The sequence below is a fragment of the Sphaeramia orbicularis genome, chromosome 15 (assembly GCF_902148855.1).
Source record: "Sphaeramia orbicularis chromosome 15, fSphaOr1.1, whole genome shotgun sequence".
Taxonomy (NCBI): domain Eukaryota; kingdom Metazoa; phylum Chordata; class Actinopteri; order Kurtiformes; family Apogonidae; genus Sphaeramia; species Sphaeramia orbicularis.
Genome location: NC_043971.1, coordinates 16,912,124 through 16,929,402, shown reverse-complemented (window position 1 = coordinate 16,929,402; position 17,279 = coordinate 16,912,124). Strand labels below are relative to the sequence as shown.

General features: G+C 34.6%; 1 long non-coding RNA gene across 1 annotated transcript; it reads right to left on the bottom strand.

Moving 5' to 3' along the window:
• Positions 1-438: 438 nt before the first annotated feature.
• LOC115433762 (uncharacterized) lies at positions 439-3,438 on the bottom strand. The gene is made up of 2 exons (XR_003937418.1): positions 3,151-3,438; positions 439-674 (listed from the first exon to the last, which is right to left on the bottom strand). It is a non-coding gene; the product is annotated as an uncharacterized LOC115433762 (long non-coding RNA).
• Positions 3,439-17,279: the final 13,841 nt, after the last annotated feature.

Genomic DNA, 17,279 nt, shown 5'->3' with positions numbered 1-17,279 from the left:
AAACGTCAATATCATGTTAACTTACAGATAAATTAATTATTATTATATATTAACCCTCTATCCCATCCTAAATTAAAATTTAATCGGTTTCCTGATGTGTCCACACATACGGCGCCATGTTTCTTTTAAAACTCTTCTTCTTTACTTGTTGTAACGACCGTCAACGTCCATTTTTTTTTTAATTTTTTTTTTATTCACGTGACTAGTTGTGGAAAAAGGTCTTTCCATTGCAGTTTTGTGTGATATACCAATTGTGCTACGCCCGAAAAACCAGCACAAAAAGTTTTGAGCGTTTTTCCATTAGGTAAATTTTATGCGCAAGTTATATTTGCGCCATTTGAGGGTCAATAGAAAAGCAACTACTGACATGTTTTAAAGTTATTCCTGTTCATGAACAAACTGACCCCAAAGTCAACCCAGTGTCTGAGCAGATGTATCTTCACTGCAGGTACTTTAAACTAGTAATTATGATTTTTTTTTTTTAACAAAGTTGAGACAACAAGAACATAGAAAGTGGCACATATAAGTCATACTGAACAACTATCTTGTACTGGTTGTCTGTCTTCTGTTAAAGCCGTTTTCATTTTCCTGTTTGGAGTTCTACTGGGATGATACTCACACTGTCCCCACTGTGAATACTTGTCCTCTGTCTTCCACTCAGTCGTTCGTTCTGCCTGGGAACCAGCGCGACCATCATCCCAAGGGAGGAAACGAATGAATGAATAGGCAGAGTTGAGAGGGGTCACTCAGTATATGCAGCCAGTTACAGATTACTGATTACCTCCTCTAATGAAACATGCTTTAAAAGTTGACTGACTAGTGATCTAGTGGTAAAGTAATCTAACTATGACCTCCAGCAAACAAAATATGAAATGGAATCAATAACAAAAGCCATACTTATTTTAAACTTTTAACCCACTGACAATGCTCTCCGTTGATTTAAATCTGCATTGACTTATTCTCATGACCTCAACATCTCTTTATTCCTCCAAAGTACTGATTTCTCAAATTAACGACAGATTCTATTATTGAATGACCTGATTCCTCTTTTTGGAGCAGCCTACTTCAAAATGGGGAGTGTCTGTATCTTTAACAGCTATTAAAAAAAAAAAAGATTTGCCGTTAATCATTAAGATTCCTGTTTTATCTTCCCTCATACACCTAGACACAGTATGATTTTAATGCCAATACACTCAGAAAGTAGTGAATTTAACACCATTTTGCACTGGCTTGTTGGTGTTTCATTAACATTAATTTGTGATCCAAGGACTTTAACTACTTGCTTTCATTTTTTTTGTAGTTAATACTTAAAGTACAAACAATTATATGCCATAAGTAGTCATTTTACCCTCACCTCTTTACCGTAATTTAACCACCATTATATATTTGGTGTCAGTTACTCCTCAGTATTGATTATTGCTATCTATTAACATACACTGCTGCATGCTATTTTAGACATTCCCTGGAAAACTGAGTAAACCTGCTTGGTTCAGTATCTTTGGATTGATGGATTTTTTTTTTTTTTTTGGCAGTTTCCAATTGTATTTTATTTCTTTGGCGACCTGTAAAACAAGTGACATTTTTTCATAATAAACTCAGATAAGTTGCTTTTTTTTTTTTTTTCTGCGTGTATCTTTTACAGTTCAAGCTGTAGTTTGTTATCATGTGCAGTATCGGTATTTTTTTTTCCTCACTGTTTTAACCTTTAATTAATCAAACTACATTCCTTCCTCGTGCAGTTTTGCTGTAGTTTAACTTCTTCCGTGTGAACAAATCAGTCGTTTTCAATGCTTTTAATGTACTTTCCTCGACACTGATCATTTACAACAGTTCAGAGAAGCATCTCAGTTCATTAAACAACTGTGCTTCTTTGTCAAATAACACATAAAATAAAATTACAGATAAATTCAATCCTCTTTTTTTAGTCAGCAAGTTTTACACCAGACAGACCTGGAATAGTCACTGTACACTTTAATCTATAAAATATTAGGCTAGTATTCCTCTTCCTGTTCAGTGCCTATAATGTTATTTATAAATTATTAGATAAATCCAGTGAATAAACTGTCAAAACTGTTCATTTCAGTGACTTTTCTGTCCTGTCTCCTGTCTATAATGAGTTACTTATTTGTGACACTCTAATTAAAATATATTTTTTAAAATCACATGAATATGGAGGATATATACTAAAAATCTTATTTAGTCTTTTGCACATTTTTAAATAGACTTATACATTCAATGATATTAACCCTTTCATGCACAGTGGTTACTACAGTGGACATCTATTCTCTTGTATATTCATGGGTTTTGTTGTTTTAGTTCCGTATCATTCAATTCAACACAGTGGACACTGCATCATCCCACACACTGACATTCATACCATTACTGTAACTTTGCTGTTCTTGATAAACCTGATCTGCAGTAATGTTTCTGAGTGTAAATCAATTGCTAAATGTTAGACTGTAATTAACAGTTTTCTTATACAAAAAAAAAAAAGTATATTACCTCTATGAACTGAGTAACAACTAGTATTAGAATATGATTAAATGTGAGAAAACATTAGATTAGCTGCATTAAAAATGTTTTTATTTCATTGTTTTCACACAGTTTATCACTTTCTGATATTGCGTATTAAATACATGTTTCTTTGCTTAAAAAAATTAAACCCATGGTGTCCAGCTGAGTGGACATTTTTGTAACTCCATGAAAAATAGGTTCATTAAAAAAAATTCAATCACATTGTTTCGTTTTGTTTTATTGGGTTTTTTTTCATGCCTAAAGAGGAATAAAAACACTCAGGAAAAAAAAAATCTTTGCTATAGTTCTCTTAATTCATGCATGAAAGGGTTAACTGTAACCCATGGAAATTATATTATAAACTGTGTTAGAGTCTCTAATAATGAATATAAATCAGTAAACAGTGCCTTAGTGTCATTATTTTTATTTATTTTATTTTTTTAAGTTATTTTGTTTGACAGTTTTCCTATTTTACAGTTTCTCTAGAGTCTACTCATGTCGGAATGAAACATTATATCTTGCTAAAGAGGATAGTTTGACACTTAAAGTGAATTTGTGGAAATAAAAACAACTCATCGTCATTTTTAAAGGGCACCGTCGTTTGTCTTAAACAGAGATGATCCGTAGATAACTCACCATTATGTTTAGAGGACACTGGACCGGCTTTTCAGTGGCTTATTTCGTGCTGACGTTTAAAAACGACGCTGAATTTCATCTCCAACGAAAAAAAAAAAGATGCTTTTTTTATGGATAAGTCAGAAGCTGAACTCGCCTTCGGTCGGATGCCGGTCACTTGTCCTCCACATTGACAAATACTGTAAAAGTTCAGGTAGAAGGAAGGAGTCACAGCTTTTATCACTTCTGTTCTCAGAAGTCTACTTTCCTCCGTCCCAGTTCAGACTGTCCCTGTCAACTGTCGAGGTTTTTGTAGAAGAAAACTGGACGGAAAGTCCGGCCCCCCTTTATCACTGACCGGTGGAAGTTAGCTTAAAGTTAGCTTTAGTGTTAGCAACAACATAAGGCTATTCCGGTGGGTTTCTTTCAGAATAAAGGAAACCGGTGAAATTTTAAGACGAAAATGTATATGACTGAATATATCATGTCATGAATTATACTTTAAAATACATTATACCTTTATTTTAATGCTTTACGTGGCTTTAAAGTACAGTTTAAGGAAAAATACAAAGACTTTTTAAAAAATAGTGACAGTATGAGTTTTATTGTGAAAGTGTCCAGCTTCAGTTCTGTTCTGAATTTGTCTTGGCTGTGGATTAACTTGACTTTCAGAGCTCCAAATTTCACCTTGCAAATGTGCAGAGTGGTGTAATGTAACTCCCTGCTTTTACTCCAATTATCAATTCTATTTAAATAAATAAATACATTTGACAGATTTCATCCTTTATTTCTTCTGCTCCACTACATTTGAAAAGAGAATATTGTAGTTTTAATTCCACAACATTCACTTGACACTTGACACAAGATTTTATTTTTGCAATTTTTGCAGATTCAAATCTTGTTTGTTATTCTTATGTAAATTAAAGAGCTATTATAAGACTATTAAAACCAAATTATTTGTTGAGAGAAGCTAACTGTGTCACTGCTAAAACTGCACATTTATGTCCCTTCCTCTTATGCTTTTATTAATGGGACTGATGTGGGATGCAGTGGCCACTTGTCACTTTCCAGGTCTAGAATTATACTTAAAAATGCATTATACCTTTCGTTTAATGCATTACATGGCTTTATGGTACAGTTTAAGGAAAAATACAAAGACTTTTTAAAAAATAGTGACAGTATGAGTTTTATTGTGAAAGTGTCCAGCTTTAGTTCTGTTCTGAATTTGTTTTGGCTGTGGATTAACTTGACTTTCAGAGCTCCAAATTTCACCTTGCAAATGTGCAGAGTGGTGTAATGTAACTCCCTGCTTTTACTCCAATTACCGATTCTATTTAAATAAACAAATAAAATTGACAGATTTCATCCTTTATTTCTTCTGCTCCACTACATTTGAAAAGAGAATATTGTAGTTTTAATTCCACAACATTTACTTGACACATGATCAAAATTTTGTTTTTGCAACCTTTGCAGATTCAATTCTTGTTTGTGTTTCTTATGTAAATTAACCCTTTCATGCATAGTGGTCAGTACAGTGGACAGCTGTTCCAAAGCTGTTCTCCTGTATATTTATGGGTTTTGATGTTTAAGTTGCCAACACAGTGGACGCTTGTACATGATACCATACATTGTCCCCTACTGGACAGTCATGGGAAGTGTATTTGTTTTTTTGTTTTTTTTAACTCATAACCAATATGGCTGACAGGAAGTCAGAAATGCTGAACATCCCAGGAATATCTGGTAAATCTGTTTAAATCAGGACACCCCTGAAGGTAGAAAAAATATGCTAGCATCCAGTAACATCTAAGGATGAATAGCAGTGTTTAAAAATTCCAGATATTTATATTATATTGGAAGAAATTTACAATTAATCATGTCCACTAAATTGGATGCTATGTATCACTGGCTGCATTTCAATTGCAAATTATACCATTACTGTAACTTTACTGTTTTTGCTAATCTTGTTCTGTTTCAACATGTTTTAGTGCAAATCAATGCTATTTGTTCTTAGAGCAGTTTTGATTTTTTTTTTTTTTTTTTTTTGCATAATATCTTCATAAAGTGAGTAACAACTAGTATTAGAATATGTAAAAATGTGAGAAAACATCAGATTAGGAGCATTAAAAGTGTTTTATTGCATAGTTTTCCCACAGTACATCATTTTCTGATGTCAAATACACATTTCTTTACTTCAAATTTTAAACGTATACTGGAGATTCTTGTAACTCCATGAAAAATAGGTTCATAAGAAAAAAAAAAAAAAAGCAATAGCATTGTTTTTATAAAGAGGAATGAAAACACTCAGGAAAAAAAATCTTGACTGAGGTTCTCATAATTCATGCATGAAAGTAAGTAAGTAAAGTAAAGTAAATTTTATTTATAGAGCACTTTTCACAGACAGAGTCACAAAGTGCTTTATCAATTCAAATCAGAATCAAATTAAGTTTACAGAGACCCAACAGAATCCTTCAGGAGCAAACACTTGTGATTGGTGACAGTGGCGAGGAAAAACTCCCCTTTAACGGGCAGAAACCTCGAGCAGACCCAGACTCCTGAAGGATGGCCGTCTGCCTTGACCAGTTGGGGTTAAAGAGAGAGAGAGAGAGTAAAGGAGGAGAAAAGAGAGAGCGATAGAGATATAGAGAGACTGGGGGGGGGGGGGGGATGACACATGGAGTACGTTATGATGAACACATAGAGTGAAAGGGTTAAAGAACAGTTATAAGACTATTATCAGCAAATTATTTGTTCAAAGAAGCTAACTGTGTCACTGCTAAAACTGCACATTTAGATCCCTTCCCCTTATGCTTTTATTAATGGGACTGATGGGACAGTGGCATGCGGTGGCCACTTGTCAGTTTCCAGGTCTAGTCTTGATCATGACCTGATCTTGGTTTAAGGGGTCTTAACTACAGCACTAACCTGAGCATCTTCAAAAGCAGCTCACTGTTCCTGATGCACTAGGATGGGTAAGATGTACAGACTAAACCTCCCCGTTCATCCATCCATCCATGACCCTAAGATACTTAAACTCCTCCACTTGGGTCAGCAACTCTTCTACAACCCAGAGGGGGCATTTCAGCTTTTTCTGCCTGAAAACCATGAGGCCTCAGACTTGGCAACTTCAGCAGTTAATGGAGAGACACAAATGATATTTTAATACTGTCTGAACTGTTCCACCATTTACATATATAATATTTGTTTAGGTCCAATGTGGTCTACAGGGTCTGTAAGGTCCACCTCTGCATGAACAGTGAGTCTACCTGCTTTGTTAGGTACCATGAAGTAATGGTACTAATGTAAGGAATGATGTTCAAAGGGAGAATGTGGGTGTGGACAGGGGTCTGGATCAGCACTTATGTTGGTCTAATGCAGAGTTTCTCAGACTGTGGGGTGGGCCCCCCAGGGGAGGTGTGAAGACTTGCCAGGGGGGGCATGGAATCACTCCTGGGTGTTTTTTTTTTTTTCTTCGGGTCAGCACATGTAGCAGGTAGAACTAATGTTTTAGCGTTGGAGCACCCTGGGCTCATTTTAGGGATGCACAACAAACAAATCTAGTGCCATGGTGATCTGTCACTAGACTAGACAAAGAGTTTAGGTTTGGAGAACGGACAAGGATTTGACTGCAATGTTTCTGTTTTTGCATAGTTTATACAGTTTGGACTTTAATGTTCTGAGATGTGCATGTAAATGGGCTCATTGCAGCCCATATTGTTATATTGTTAAAATCTTTCTTACCAAAATTAGATTGTTGTTCTAAAACAAAGTTACTTTTTTGTCATATTTGTAAGATAATTCCACATTTCCTATTTTTATTTGGAAAAGTATTGCCTCAGGGAGCAGTCTGGTTGAGTTTATTTGTATTATTCAAGCAAAAATCTAAGTTATTTTTAATTTGCACAACAAATTATTCAAGGAAAAGCAAAAAGAATGTTTACGATATTGATGTTTCTTTCAGTAAAAGTTGTAATTGCACCACTGTTGCAATGTTGTTGGGGTTGAGGGGGGCCTGGAGATTTTTCATCTTCCAAAGGGGGGCCTGAGAGAAAAAGATTGAGAACCACTGGTCTAATGTTATAAAAGTAGTGTTCTAATGTTCTAAAATACATTTTCCTTTCATCTTACATGTGTTTACCTTCTACTTTTATATGTACTTCTTGGATTTTTAATTTTTTTTTTTTTTGTCACTTATGAGTATGGAACCAAATATGGTAATCTCATTAACCTTGATTTTCTACATAACGATAAAAAAATTTGAAAATTAAAGTCTTGTTATGTCCTCCAATAACACACTAAGTTTAAAATTTTGAATTTCAGTGTATTTCTATGAGTGCCGACTAAAGGGTTAAAAGAGTCCAGAAAGCTGTAGTTCATGGCAAAGATAGTAAAGAAACACTTGACACTTGAGCTTCACCCAGCTCAATACACTGCATGTGTTGTCGCATGTGATACACATCACCATCACCAAATAGTTCAACACTTCAACAGTTTAACATGTAACTGTAAATTTCTAGACTTGGAAAAAGGCCTTGGAAATTGAAAAACTTCTGATTTGCAAATAATGGTAAATTGTTGCCTTCAGATATAAAGTTAGTTAACTTTTAACATTTAACCTTTAATAGAAGGTCACTCTATGAAGGCCACTTGACCACTTTCCAATTCATAATATTTTTAAACCACGAATTAGGACTTAAATTGTCCTTCCTTCCTTTCTTCTTCACTACTCTATGGTTTGTTACAGAAGTTTGGAGAGGTGGCTTCACCTTTCCACAATGGTATGAAAGAACATTTTGGCTCCTGAAGCTTTAAATTTTAGCTTAAGTCAGTCAGTTTTGTATTCTACATTATTCCCTGAACACTGCACAACAGCAACTGAAAAGCCCTGCAGTCTTGAATCTGCATTGGTACATATTTTTATTATATCACTGCTGGTTTGTGAATGCAAATTCTACTCATCCTTTGTCATGGAATGTATGATAACCTGATCCATTCAGCAAATAAACATATTATGTTTAGCTTGAGTCTTGTCACTTTTATTTACCAAGTTTCACAGTATGAGCCCAGGTATTGGTAATTGAATCAATAGTTGTGTTATTTGTTGGTGGGATTGATGACAGTGTCTAAAAGATTGTATAACTGTACAATTTAAACCCATAAGGACCCAGTGTGACTTTTGGCAGTTCCCAAATGAATTTTTCTCTCTATTTAACCTTTCCCAAGTGATTTATCACCATTTATTATAATGTTATCCTCCGAATTTTGCGTTTTTTCTGATGAAAATCATCTGTTTTCCTATGTTTAATTGGCTGATCATGTAGATGTTCAGAAAAGCTCAGAGCAAAGTCAAAGTTTATTAAATCAAAACAGAAAAATCTGATGAAAAAAAGTGACCTTTTCAGTCAAATACATCATTAACTGAACATAAAACTTTTGAGACGCCTGTATTATATTAGGTTTAAAACTACATTTCACTTGGTCAACTAGTGACTTTTATTAGGCTAACATCAGTGTTTAACTTTATTTTCGGTAAAGTATTTTATTGGAAGGCAACTTTTATTTTTTATTTTTTTTTTTTTACTTTTTGTTTTTCAACAGCTTCACATGAACCCATAAAGATCCAGTGCTACTTTTGTATCAGTTCCAAGATGAAATGTTCTCTATATTTAACCTTTCTTAGGTAATTTATCACCATTTATTATATTATCTTCTGTATTTTGCATTTTATCAGTATTAATCAGATATTTTCCTGTATTTAATTCACTAATCATGTAGATGTTCATAAAAGTTCAGCTTAAAGTTGAGTGTTATTATATCAAAAATGGAGAAAACTGAAGAAAAAGCGAGTTTTTCAGTACAAATGTCTCATTAACTGAACTTAAACCAAGCATTTCCACCCACTGTCATTGCTCCAACTCCATGGGTTTTACTGTTAAATCAATGTTGTAGAAGATGACGGTGTTTCCACGTTCACTACGGAGCCTCTGAATGTCCAAATGGGTCGTATCTGATGACCATGAAAAGATGAAAAACTGCACTTTATACCAGTTATTTACATGGATTTGTCAGATTAGTGGATCAACAGTTTAGGTCAGTAGATGCTTTTGGTCGATGGTCGATGTTTCGGTCTTTATGGGTTAAGGTCTGTGGATTTCACATTATGTCACAAGGTAATGTTGTGAACAAAGTGGCCCCTGCTCTTCTTCATGAAAATAACATAATTTTTTTTATAATATGTTCCATGTGTAAGTGGTATATCTTTTGTAGGTCACACGTGTGTACTGCTTTGAATGTCAACTCTCTTTCCTAATCTTAACGTCCTTATTGTGCTTTGAGTATAAACACTTATTCTACAAGCTTGAGCTATTTTATCTGTATGTAGATCCGGAGACCAGTGGGTTAGGGCTTTAGTTTACACCCTAAACAAAGAAATAATGAGGGTAGTGGAAAAAGCAGACGGGAAAGAGCAGCGACTGTCATACACCACCTCTGAGACAACATTTGGAGTTGTGATCTGTGGTGGGAAAGGGCTGTGAAGGGAGGACATTTAGGCCTGTCTCTGCCTTCTTCAAGGGGCCAGTTCAGGGTTAGGATTTGGGTTCGTCCAGGGTTACCCAGACAGCATACAGCGCCCGGACAAAGGCTCTGCTTTGGGGCCAAGTGGGCCGTGGCAAGCATAGCATGGGCCTGGATGGGCTTTGTTTACTGACATTTGATGGAGTAATTAATTCTGAACTAGTTTATGATTTACAGTGATTCAACTAAAATTGCAAGAGGTTCAATAAGTTAACCTTCCTTTATAGTTGAAGTCTGAACACTTAGAGAATTTGCATGGAAATGTGGATAAATAAAAAAAAATTACTTAGTAGTTTTATTGAAGAACATATAACTGGATAATAGTTGTGATATATTTGTATATCATATCACAACAAGTGGTGCTACACACAACAAACCCCGCCCCTCGCACATATTGTAGCTTATTTTGGCATCAATCCAGCTGATGTCATCATGTCTATGCATGTGCTGATGTCAGCATATCAGTTCCATTTATATATGTGGCAAGTTTGAAGTAAATTGAAACAAAATTGATGTTTTTATAGACATTTGTATTGTTGCCCATAATAAGTAAATGGGAGAAAAAAAAAGGTTTTGACCTACTTTTCCCAAAATGTAATGAGATCTATTCTGGGTCACTGACAATCTTTAAACCCAATTTGGTATGAATTCATCCAATAGTTTTGCTGCTACAGTGTTAACAAACAAACCGAACCAAAAACAAATACCCCCTGCCCACCCTTTTGGGGGTGGGGTAATAAATGTTTCTTGTCATAATTGGCTTTAAGATCGTTTAACCAGAGGCTTTCATTATCACAATATAACTTTATATTGCCCTAATTATTATATAGTAATTGCAAAGTTGACTTTTCTGTTTACATCCTCAGCTAAAACCTATATATTTTTTATTTTACTTAATTTAACACATGCATATTTTGATATTGATAACAGATTTAAATGGTAAAATCAATCTGAATCTTGTATGATCACATTTTGTGAAATGTTCTGCTGCTTGCAAAATATGTGTCATGTTCTGGGGATAAAGAGAAGTTTATAACCATAATGACTGCCTTTTACATCACTTTCATTTTACAATAATTTACTTTACTTTGATATTTGAAGTTCTCAACAGCAGGTGGAAGTTGTGCACCAGAAATCACTTACAACCACCAAAACCACCAGTGAATCAACCCCATGTCTCCACAGACTCATAATCTTCACATGCTACATCAGCAGTGGTGATTTCTCAGACCTCAAGGGAAGCCCGGCTTCCCCTAAAATTACGAGAATTAAATGGTCAAATATGTACAGTTGTGTTGACATTTCATTGACTACAAATGTGTTAGAACACGTTCATCTCACAGATGAGTTCGTTCAGAATCACCTTTATCACAAATGAACAGACTCGATGTTGTTCACCTCTCATACATTCCCGTTGCGCTGTTTCCTCATTCGATCTCTGCTCAGTGCATTTGTCCGTAGACGCTCAGCGTCCATGCACTTCAATGGGACTGAGTGGAACAGTTTTTTTTCATCACCTCAAAACTGGACGGTAATTGGATAAGTGCCACGATGTTGTCCCGCCCCCGGACGCTCGGCGTCTCTGGGGGTGAATGGAGCTGTGGGCGGAGCTCGGCCGGGCTGGATGCTGGGCTTCCACGTGTTGATTGGAGGATCAGTCGAAAGGCTGAATCCTGTTTGATTGACAGCTGTTTTCACATCTACTCCTTCACTGACACAGTTCAGTTTAATACAGTCGCACATTCTGCTGTGAAATCGAGAGAGAAACCACTACGAAATTAATTTCTTGCACTGTAAATAAAACACACTCATTGTACTTCCTTGTTTCAATTTAACATAATTTCAACGTTTTCTTGTTTCAGTTCCATAATTTAATCATTTCTTGTTCGAGTTTAATATCTTTTTGTAGATAGTTAAATCAATCATACTGTTGGCGAGGTCGACGTGAACTAGCTATCTAGCAAAGTGCACATGATGGCAGACAATGCTAATGGAACGGAGGGCTGAATTTATGTTTAAGTAACTTGACCATTTTTTTGATGTAAGCCAAATATGAGCTTCCCGTCTCTGAAGGACGAGCAGCCACCGCTGTACATCAGCTGATAGTTTACACTGTAGCTCTGTTAGCTTAGCTCTGTTTTCAGACAGAAAACAGACACAATAAAAGTACAAACCACCTGTTTTCTGCAGAGTTTGTGTTGTGTCAATAGCTGCGATAAAGATCAGTTTGGAATGGTCAAAACAAGGTCAGAACTGTCACAGTTTAGTTCGAACCATGAATCAACTAACGGCCAACTTAGCCAAGATATGTATAGCATATAGCCTCTTAAAATATTTCAGAACATCAGACTCATAAGGTTTCCTCAGAAGGAGATAAAAAAAAAAAAAAACCCGCAATCTGAAGTGGAAATAAAGCTGTCATTCAAATGTAATGGAGTAAAATGCACAACATTTGCCTCTAGGATGTAGACAATTACAAAGGTGAAACTCAAACAAAACACCACTGACTTATATTTACACTTTAAATTCCAACAAAACAGGGGTTTCCAAAGTGTACACATACCCCCAGGGGTACTTGGAAGAACCCCAGGGCTACCTGACTTTTTTTTTTTTTTTTGGAAAAATACATTAAATAAGTCATCATCATCACCATCATGTACCGAATACAAAAAAAAATCATGAGAATTATTGCTGAAATATGAAACACAATAAATACATTCATGTAATAGTTTTATTGTCAATCATCTTGTTTAAGCTTTGGTAACCTTTTAAGAACATTTCTATTTTACATTATTCAAAATGAGTTTATTTGAGAAGTCAAGTATTATTTTTTGTTGATGAAAGGTTCATTTATTAATTAATGACCAATTTATTTATTTTTCTTATCATTGAAAGAGGGCACTTTTCAGTTTATATTTTGCACACAAAATTACTTTAAAAAATGTGGGGGGTTTTATATATTACAGATAAATATATGTTGTTTACAGTGTTTTGAAAATATAAACAAACATCTCTGGCACAGGAACTAATTTTTTCAAAAATACTGAAGAGAGGTGGGGGTACTTGACTAAAAAAGTATATTTCAGAGGGTACTCTACTGTAAAAAGTTTAAGAACAACTGCAATAAAACAAATGTGGGGATGGGATGATTTGTGATTCATCATTACTGAGTTTGAAAAAAAAAAAAACCAAAAAAACACCCTTTTTATGTTAAACTTTTTCATCTTTCATTTCATTCTACAATGAGTCCTTGCACCAATATACCATATCAGCATGTAAAGTACATTTTTCCTCTAAGATTCTAAGACATAATGTACATTTTTACATTAAATTTTACATGTAAATTGTACATTTATTCTGGTCTCGGTTTCGTTGGACTTAATTACAGTGCTTTAATGATTATCTAATAGTTGTGTTCAGTGCCAAAGAACACAGTGGGTGTTAAGAGATGAGTGTTTGCACGTCAAAGCAGGAGTGTGTTTCGTAGACATGAAAATGCAAACACGGCAGAGGAAGGTGAGGGACAGGAGCTGGAGGTCAGATTTCACTGACCTGTTCAGACAAGATTGACACTGAGTGGTGTGATTTTGTCTGTATTAACGGTTTTGTGCTTCCTGTGTTGGGTTGTCCTATTATTGAGGATCAAATTTGGCCTCTGCTATCAATGAAAAATGAAAATCCTGACATTATAAAGTAACAAATATCTGAGATCTGTTGATGAAATGAAAAATCCAATGGAAAAAGTCAAGCAAACTAACACAGACTTTAACAAATCCAGAGAATAAGTCAAATATATTCATTGATGATATTAATGAGCTTCAGCTGCTGTTGCAAAAAGAATTCAGTGTTTCTACAGCAAACACACTAGCTAAGCTTTGCAGAAACAGCAGAATTTGAAGCTCTGTGATTGTTTGTTGATTGTTGAAATGCATCATGGGAGTTGTAGTCTTAAAAGATTTGATCTTTTGTTTTCAAATAGCTTAAGTTTGAGTTCTAGAGCTGAGAGCTAATGCTAAAATTTAACTGACACTGGTCAATTCTTAAAAAAAATGAAAAACCAAAACTGCTCTCCACGCTAAAAATAAAAAATAAACTATCACAATACTGTTGTTGGTAATAATAATGATAAATACAGTCATGGAAAAAATTATCAAAACACCCCTTTTTTTCTTCCATTTCTTGCTCATTTTCAATCCAATCCAACTTTATTTGTAAAGCACTTTAAAACAACCACAGTGGACCAAAGTACTGCACAGAAGAATAAGTAAAAACAAAATAACAGAATAAAATACAAGAATAGATTAAAAAACATAAAAAGCTGTACAATTAAAAATGACGAAAAAAATAAAAACAACTAGAAGCACTCGGAGAGCGCAGACCTCCGCCAAGGCTGATCAGTGGCCCCCCCCGTGGGCCCCCCCACCCCCGATCACCACCAAAATTTAATCATTTCTTCCTTATCCCATTTCCAACAAACCCTGAAAATTTCATCCAAATCTGTCCATAACTTTTTGAGTTATGTTGCACACTAACGGACAGACAAACAAACAGACAGACAAACAAACAAACAAACAAACCCTGGCAAAAACATAACCTCCTTGGCGGAGGTAATAAATCAACACCAAATAAAACAATAGAATAAAAATAATACATTCAAACATCACACATGGTTTCAAAAGCCAAGGAGAAAAGATGGATTTTAAGAAGGGATTTAAAAACAGACAGAGAGGAGGCCTGTCTGATATGGAGAGGTAGAACAGTCCATTTTTAATGCCTGGTACAACTAAAGGTACATTTGTTTGGACAAATATAATGATAACAACAAAAATAGCTCACAAGAGTTACATTTCAAAGCTGATATCTATTTATTTTCCATGTTTTCTTGATCATAACCTAAATCACTTCAGTTCCTACATCAAAAGCTATGGCATTGTACTGACAAAAACAGTGCTTTTAGGCATTCCATGTTTTCTTTTCTGTCTGTTTTAGTCACATGATACACACAGGAGTAAGTACTTGATTGCATAACCATTGCTTTTGATGATTTTTGATGGTCTAATAATTTTTTCCGCGACCGTATGTTAAGGTTAGTTTTTACAAAATATATTGCAGGGACTTTTACTCTTTTCCTGATATAATAAACTGAGCAGATGCAGATACTTGAAGGAGAGAAATTAACAATAAAGTACTTTATTGGCCCACAGAAAACCCAAAGAGGAAGCGAGTACCTTTGTCAAGGTCTCAGAGGTCAAAATAACAAACAAAATGCACACTTAAAAGAGCTCAAAGTACTGGCAGAGTAAGAAAACAGCAGAAAGTCACACATGCTTCACAGAAAACATGAAGTCTACTGAGACAAAAGCACTTTAAACAAACAGAGACAATGACAAACAGCTGATCAGAGCCACACAAAGCAAGCAGGTTTTCTCTGAAGTCACGTATACACACTGCAGATGACTGTTGACTAAATTCTGGGACAAAATCCTGACACTATTAGTTATTTAGCTGCACCGTCTGACCCCTGTTACAACCTTCAACCAACATCTACTGAACAACCAACAGGACATCAGCCTGAAATGATGAATGAAAAGATGAATGTTATTTCTGGTTGATGTTAACAGTGAGACAAGAAGTAAACTTTTTTTTTTTTTGTAATAATCTTATCAGGACACATTTTCTGTATACATAACCCAGTGTTTTTCAACTTTGGGGTCGGGACCCCATGTGGGGTCGCCTGGAATTTCTAGTAATTGATAAAAATAAAAAATAAAAACTTACTAATAAAAAATATATGGTGAGTTGACAGAGACAATCACAATCCATAAAAGACATGACAAACTGTGAAGCTGAAACTGAAGCACTGTGGTTCTGTTTATCTGTCAAATGTTCATTGTGGTCAGTTTCAGATGCTGCAGCTCTTTCATAATTCATAGTTTGAGTTCTTGTTTGTTCAGTATTAATTGTCAGCCTTGTAAATCCAGGCTGGACTGACTGTACATATCCTGACCAAGGAAAATAAAATCCTCACTTTTTGCAGTAATCTACACCTGGCTTTTCTACCTCTGTCCACAATAACAGAATAGAATAGAACAAAATTAAAGTGTTTTTTTGTTGTTGTTTTTTTGTTTTTCTTTTTAGATATTCATGCCGTCAGGGTTTTTTTTTCTTTTATATTTTAGTTGTTTTTTTTTTTTATACTCTTTTATATACATTATTTATACTTTTTTTATGGCACCTAAGACAATTGCACTTTTTTTTTTTTATTTTGTCATTGTACAGGTACAACAAAATTAAAATAGTGCAATTGTCCTAAGTGCCATAAAAAGTATAAATAATGTATATACAGGGTGGGGAAGCAAAATTTACAATATTTTGAGGCAGGGATTGAAAGACAGTGTATGACCAATTAGTTTATTGAAAGTCATAAGAATTTATTTGCCACAAGAAAATGTACATAATAGAAAATGTTTTTATTCTATGTGTCCTCCTTCTTTCTCAATAACTGCCTTCACACGCTTCCTGAAACTTGCGCAAGTGTTCCTCAAATATTCAGGTGACAACTTCTCCCATTCTTCTTTAATAGTATCTTCCAGACTTTCTCGTAATAGTTTTGCTCATAGTCATTCTCTTCTTTCCATTATAAACAGTCTTTATGGACACTCCAACTATTTTTGAAATCTCCTTTGGTGTGACGAGTGCATTCAGCAAATCACACACTCTTTGACGTTTGCTTTCCTGATTACTCATATGGGCAAAAGTTTCTGAAAGGTATGGATAATAGTGTTAGGTATGATTATGACATCAATATATGTTTGGTTTCAAAACAATTGACGTAGTGCCTGCTGAGAAAAAACAACTAAATGTTCATTGTAAATTTTGTTTCCCCACCCTGTAAAAGAGCATAAAAACTAAAATATAAAAGAAAGATATCTAAAAAAAAAAACAACAAAAAAAACAGCAGCATCAAAAAAGAGTGTTACTAGAAGTATAAAAGACACATAATATACATTATATCGACAAAATGTCCTCTAAAATTAATGTTTATTTGCAACAGTATAGCAAACTATTACATGAACAAAAACAAATTAATTTTAGAAAAAAAAAAATAAAAAAGTGTCCATTTTGAATGTCTGGGGTCGTCAGAAATATGTGATGTTAAAACAGGGTCAAGAGACAAAAAAGGTTGGAAACCACTGACATAACCTGTCAGCACAGTTATAAGCCTGTCCAATTTTCCAGTTTTCCAAAAACCAACTAAACAAAAACTTAAACTAAAAAAAATAAAATAAAAAATAAAATAAAGGAAAAAAAGAGAAAAGTAGTACCCCCCCACCCACCCACATTGGTCCACATTCACTTAATTAGTGTTCTAGCTGTTCTGTTTTGTTGTCTATAGATGTTTTATCAAAGTAAGAGAAGAAAGGTTTCCATGTAATATAAAATTTCTCTGTTGATCCTCTGAGAGAAAATTTGATCTTTTCCAGTTTCAAGAAAGACGTTAAAAAGAAATAAACTTTGGCAAAGCAACATACTGCTAATGTTAAAAGTCATTCAGTTTTACAGTAGTTTTCAGAACT